This window comes from Lampetra fluviatilis, unplaced genomic scaffold, assembly GCF_964198595.1.
Source record: "Lampetra fluviatilis unplaced genomic scaffold, kcLamFluv1.1 SCAFFOLD_1243, whole genome shotgun sequence".
NCBI lineage: Eukaryota > Metazoa > Chordata > Hyperoartia > Petromyzontiformes > Petromyzontidae > Lampetra > Lampetra fluviatilis.
The window spans coordinates 15,001-21,082 of record NW_027621133.1 but is presented as its reverse complement, the minus strand read 5'-3'; the positions used below and the strand labels follow the sequence as shown (position 1 = coordinate 21,082).

The window sequence follows — 6,082 nt, the reverse complement described above, 5'->3', positions numbered from 1 at the left end:
AGAGACCCACAGAGACTCACAGAGACCCACAGAGACTCACATAGACACACAGAGACCCACAGAGACCCACAGAGACACACAGAGACCGACAGAGACACACAGAGACCCACAGAGACAGAGACCCACAGAGACACACGGAGACTTACGGAGACTTATGGAGACCCAAGAGACACACAGAGACCCAGAGACCCACAGAGACACACAGAGACACACAGAGACTCACAGAGACCCACAGAGACACACAGAGACACACAGAGACACAGAGACCCCCACAGAGACCCACAGAGACTCACAGAGACACAGAGACCCACAGAGACACACAGAGACACACAGAGACTCACAGAGACCCACAGAGACTCACAGAGACACACAGAGACTCACAGAGACCCACAGAGACTCACAGAGACACACAGAGACTCACAGAGACTCACAGAGACACACAGAGACACACAGAGACTCACAGAGACACACAGAGACCCACAGAGACCCACAGAGACTCACAGAGACACACAGAGACTCACATAGACACACAGAGACACACAGAGACTCAGAGAGACCCACAGAGACTCACAGAGACCCACAGAGACACACAGAGACCCACAGAGACCCACAGAGACACACAGAGACACACAGAGACCCACATAGACCCACAGAGACCCACAGAGACCCACAGAGACTCACAGAGACCCACAGAGACCCACAGAGACTCACAGAGACCCACGGAGACCCACAGAGACCCACAGAGACTCACAGAGACACACAGAGACACACAGAGACCCACAGAGACTCACAGAGACACACAGAGACACACAGAGACTCACAGAGACACACAGACTCACAGAGACACACAGAGACCCACAGACCCACAGAGACTCACAGAGACACACAGAGACTCACATAGACACACAGAGACACACAGAGACTCAGAGAGACCCACAGAGACTCACAGAGACCCACAGAGACCCACAGAGACCCACGGAGACCCACGGAGACCCACAGAGACCCACGGAGACCCACAGAGACTCACAGAGACCCACAGAGACCCACAGAGACACACAGAGACCCACAGAGACCCACATAGACCCACGGAGACCCACAGAGACCCAGAGACCCACATAGACCCACGGAGACCCACAGAGACCCACAGAGACTCACAGAGACACACAGAGACCCACAGAGACTCACAGAGACACACAGAGACACACAGAGACACACAGAGACCCACAGAGACCCACAGAGACCCACAGAGACCCACAGAGACTCACAGAGACACACAGAACCTCACATAGACACACAGAGACACACAGAGACACACAGAGACCCACAGAGACCCACAGAGACACACAGAGACACACGGAGACCCACGGAGACCCACATAGACCCACGGAGACCCACGGAGACCCACAGAGACCCACAGAGACTCACAGAGACCCACAGAGACACACAGAGACTCAGAAAGACACACAGAAAGACACACAGAAAGACACACAGAAAGACACACAGAAAGACACACAGAAAGACACACAGAAAGACACACAGAAAGACACACAGAAAGACACACAGAAAGACACACAGAAAGACACACAGAAAGACACACAGAAAGACACACAGAAAGACACACAGAAAGACACACAGAAAGACACACAGAAAGACACACAGAAAGACTCACAGAAAGACACACAGAAAGACACACAGAAAGACACACAGAAAGACACACAGAAAGACACACAGAAAGACACACAGAAAGACACACAGAAAGACACACAGAAAGACACACAGAAAGACACACAGAAAGACACACAGAAAGACACACAGAAAGACTCACAGAGACTCACAGAGACTCACAGAGACTCACAGAGACTCACAGAGCCCGATAGACACACAGAGACCCACAGAGACACACAGAGACTCACAATGGCGCCCTGGCAATCTGAATCATGAAACCATTTTATAATCAGTGGGCGTGACCAGCTATGCTAATGAGGGTGGTGAGCGTGCCTTGTGATTGGCCATAATTGTGGGCGTATCCTACTACGCAGGCAGTGATGGGGGCGTGCCCGGAAATGCAAATGATGTTCGTGATCAGCTGTTGATGTGGGTGGGCGTGCCCGACTATGCTAATGAGGACGATGGGCGTGGTCAGCGTTGTGAAAGACACTGGACGGTGGGCGTGGTTACGTATGTTAATGACACGGGGGGCGTGTTCGGCTATGCAAATGAAAAGCGCGGTTGGCTATGAGGGGGGGGGGGGCGTGTCCAGTTATGCTAATGAAGGGGGCGTGTTCAGTTATGTTAATGTTAGGGGGCAGCGAGAGGCTATGCTAATGAAGGGGGCGTGGCCAGCTACGCTAATGTACGGGAGCCGCGAAATGTTATGCTAATTAGGGGGCGTGTTCGGTTATGCTAATGAGGCGGGGCGTGTTCGGTTATGCTAATGAGGCGGGGCCGCGAGAGGCTATGCTAATGAAGGGGGCGTGTTCGGTTATGCTAATGAGGCGGGGGGCGGGGCTAGTTATGTTAATGTGTCCCGGTGGGTGTGGTCCGTGAGCGCTCATAACGGGACCGAAGACAAAGACAAGCGGCAGGTCCCTTAACTCTCCCTTAACTCTCCCTTATCTCTCCCTTATCTCTCCCTTAACTCTCCCTTAACTCTCCCTTAACTCTCCCTTAACTCTCCCTTAACTCTCCCTTATCTCTCCCTTAACTCTCCCTTAACTCTCCCTTAACTCTCCCTTAACTCTCCCTTATCTCTCCCTTAACTCTCCCTTATCTCTCCCTTAACTCTCCCTTATCTCTCCCTTATCTCTCCCTTAACTCTCCCTTAACTCTCCCTTAACTCTCCCTTAACTCTCCTTTAACTCTCCCTTAACTCTCCCTTATCTCTCCCTTAACTCTCCCTTATCTCTCCCTTAACTCTCCCTTATCTCTCCCTTATCTCTCCCTTAACTCTCCCTTAACTCTCCCTTAACTCTCCCTTAACTCTCCCTTAACTCTCCCTTATCTCTCCCTTAACTCTCCCTTATCTCTCCCTTAACTCTCCCTTATCTCTCCCTTAACTCTCCCTTATCTCTCCCTTAACTCTCCCTTATCTCTCCCTTAACTCTCCCTTATCTCTCCCTTAACTCTCCCTTATCTCTCCCTTAACTCTCCCTTATCTCTCCCTTAACTCTCCCTTATCTCTCCCTTAACTCTCCCTTATCTCTCCCTTAACTCTCCCTTATCTCTCCCTTAACTCTCCCTTATCTCTCCCTTAACTCTCCCTTATCTCTCCCTTATCTCTCCCTTAACTCTCCCTTAACTCTCCCTTAACTCTCCCTTAACTCTCCCTTATCTCTCCCTTAACTCTCCCTTAACTCTCCCTTAACTCTCCCTTAACTCTCCCTTATCTCTCCCTTAACTCTCCCTTATCTCTCCCTTAACTCTCCCTTAACTCTCCCTTAACTCTCCCTTATCTCTCCCTTAACTCTCCCTTATCTCTCCCTTATCTCTCCCTTATCTCTCCCTTATCTCTCCCTTAACTCTCCCTTATCTCTCCCTTAACTCTCCCTTATCTCTCCCTTAACTCTCCCTTATCTCTCCCTTAACTCTCCCTTAACTCTCCCTTATCTCTCCCTTAACTCTCCCTTATCTCTCCCTTATCTCTCCCTTAACTCTCCCTTATCTCTCCCTTAACTCTCCCTTAACTCTCCCTTATCTCTCCCTTATCTCTCACTTAACTCTCCCTTATCTCTCCCTTAACTCTCCCTTATCTCTCCCTTAACTCTCCCTTAACTCTCCCTTATCTCTCCCTTATCTCTCCCTTAACTCTCCCTTATCTCTCCCTTAACTCTCCCTTATCTCTCCCTTAACTCTCCCTTAACTCTCCCTTAACTCTCCCTTATCTCTCCCTTAACTCTCCCTTATCTCTCCCTTAACTCTCCCTTATCTCTCCCTTAACTCTCCCTTATCTCTCCCTTAACTCTCCCTTATCTCTCCCTTAACTCTCCCTTAACTCTCCCTTAACTCTCCCTTAACTCTCCCTTAACTCTCCCTTATCTCTCCCTTATCTCTCCCTTAACTCTCCCTTATCTCTCCATTAACTCTCCCTTAACTCTCCCTTAACTCTCCCTTAACTCTCCCTTAACTCTCCCTTATCTCTCCCTTATCTCTCCCTTATCTCTCCCTTATCTCTCCCTTAACTCTCCCTTAACTCTCCCTTAACTCTCCCTTATCTCTCCCTTATCTCTCCCTTATCTCTCCATTAACTCTCCCTTAACTCTCCCTTAACTCTCCCTTAACTCTCCCTTAACTCTCTCTTATCTCTCCCTTAACTCTCCCTTATCTCTGAGTGAGTGGGTGAGTGAGTGGGTGGGTGAGTGAGTGGGTGGGTGAGTGAGTGGGTGAGTGAGTGGGTGAGTGAGTGAGTGGGTGAGTGAGTGGGTGGGTGGGTGAGTGAGTGGGTGAGTGAGTGGGTGAGTGAGTGAGTGGGTGAGTGGGTGAGTGAGTGGGTGGGTGAGTGAGTGAGTGGGTGAGTGAGTGGGTGGGTGAGTGAGTGGGTGAGTGAGTGGGTGAGTGAGTGGGTGGGTGAGTGGGTGAGTGGGTGAGTGAGTGGGTGGGTGAGTGGGTGAGTGGGTGAGTGAGTGGGTGGGTGAGTGAGTGAGTGGGTGAGTGAGTGGGTGGGTGAGTGAGTGGGTGAGTGAGTGGGTGAGTGAGTGGGTGGGTGAGTGGGTGAGTGAGTGGGTGGGTGAGTGGGTGAGTGGGTGAGTGAGTGGGTGGGTGAGTGGGTGGGTGAGTGAGTGGGTGGGTGAGTGAGTGAGTGGGTGAGTGAGTGGGTGGGTGAGTGAGTGGGTGAGTGAGTGGGTGAGTGAGTGAGTGGGTGAGTGGGTGAGTGAGTGGGTGGGTGAGTGAGTGAGTGGGTGAGTGAGTGGGTGGGTGAGTGAGTGGGTGAGTGAGTGGGTGAGTGAGTGGGTGGGTGAGTGGGTGAGTGGGTGAGTGAGTGGGTGGGTGAGTGGGTGAGTGGGTGAGTGAGTGGGTGGGTGAGTGAGTGAGTGGGTGAGTGAGTGGGTGGGTGAGTGAGTGGGTGAGTGAGTGGGTGAGTGAGTGGGTGGGTGAGTGGGTGAGTGGGTGAGTGAGTGGGTGGGTGAGTGGGTGAGTGGGTGAGTGAGTGGGTGGGTGAGTGAGTGGGTGGGTGAGTGAGTGGGTGAGTGGGTGAGTGAGTGGGTGAGTGAGTGGGTGAGTGAGTGAGTGGGTGAGTGAGTGGGTGGGTGAGTGAGTGGGTGGGTGAGTGGGTGAGTGGGTGAGTGAGTGGGTGGGTGAGTGGGTGAGTGGGTGAGTGGGTGGGTGGGTGAGTGGGTGAGTGGGTGGGTGAGTGGGTGGGTGAGTGAGTGGGTGAGTGGGTGAGTGAGTGGGTGGGTGAGTGAGTGGGTGAGTGGGTGGGTGAGTGAGTGGGTGAGTGAGTGGGTGGGTGAGTGGGTGAGTGAGTGGGTGGGTGAGTGAGTTGGTGGGTGAGTGGGTGAGTGGGTGAGTGAGTGGGTGGGTGCGTGAGTGGGTGGGTGAGTGAGTAGGTGAGTGGGTGGGTGAGTGAGTGGGTGAGTGAGTGGGTGGCTGAGTGAGTGGGTGAGTGAGTGGGTGGGTGAGTGAGTGGGTGGGTGAGTGAGTGAGTGGGTGGGTGGGTGAGTGAGTGGGTGGGTGAGTGAGTGGGTGAGTGGGTGGGTGAGTGGGTGAGTGGGTGAGTGGGTGGATGAGTGAGTGGGTGAGTGGGTGGGTGAGTGGGTGGGTGGGTGAGTGGGTGAGTGGGTGAGTGAGTGGGTGGGTGGGTGAGTGAGTGAGTGGGTGAGTGAGTGGGTGGGTGAGTGAGTGGGTGAGTGAGTGGGTGGGTGAGTGAGTTGGTGGGTGAGTGGGTGAGTGAGTGGGTGGGTGCGTGAGTGGGTGGGTGAGTGAGTAGGTGAGTGGGTGGGTGAGTGAGTGAGTGAGTGGGTGAGTGAGTGGGTGGCTGAGTGAGTGGGTGAGTGAGTGGGTGGGTGAGTGAGTGGGTGGGTGAGTGAGTGGGTGGGTGAGTGAGTGGGTGGGTGAGTGGGTGAGTGGGTGAGTGGGTGGATGAGTG

The 6,082-nt window shown here is 53.1% G+C and overlaps 1 long non-coding RNA gene across 3 annotated transcripts in view; it reads left to right on the top strand.

Moving 5' to 3' along the window:
* The first annotated feature begins 2,525 nt into the window (after positions 1–2,525).
* The window catches only part of LOC144954832 (uncharacterized), a 17,492-nt gene continuing 13,935 nt past the window's right edge, over positions 2,526–6,082 (top strand). For 2 of the 3 annotated variants that reach the window (XR_013641390.1, XR_013641391.1), the window contains exon 1: positions 2,526–2,581. This is a non-coding gene — a long non-coding RNA (uncharacterized LOC144954832). Of the gene's footprint in view, positions 2,586–6,082 lie in introns of all 3 variants that reach the window. The other variant, XR_013641389.1, reaches the window with a different exon arrangement.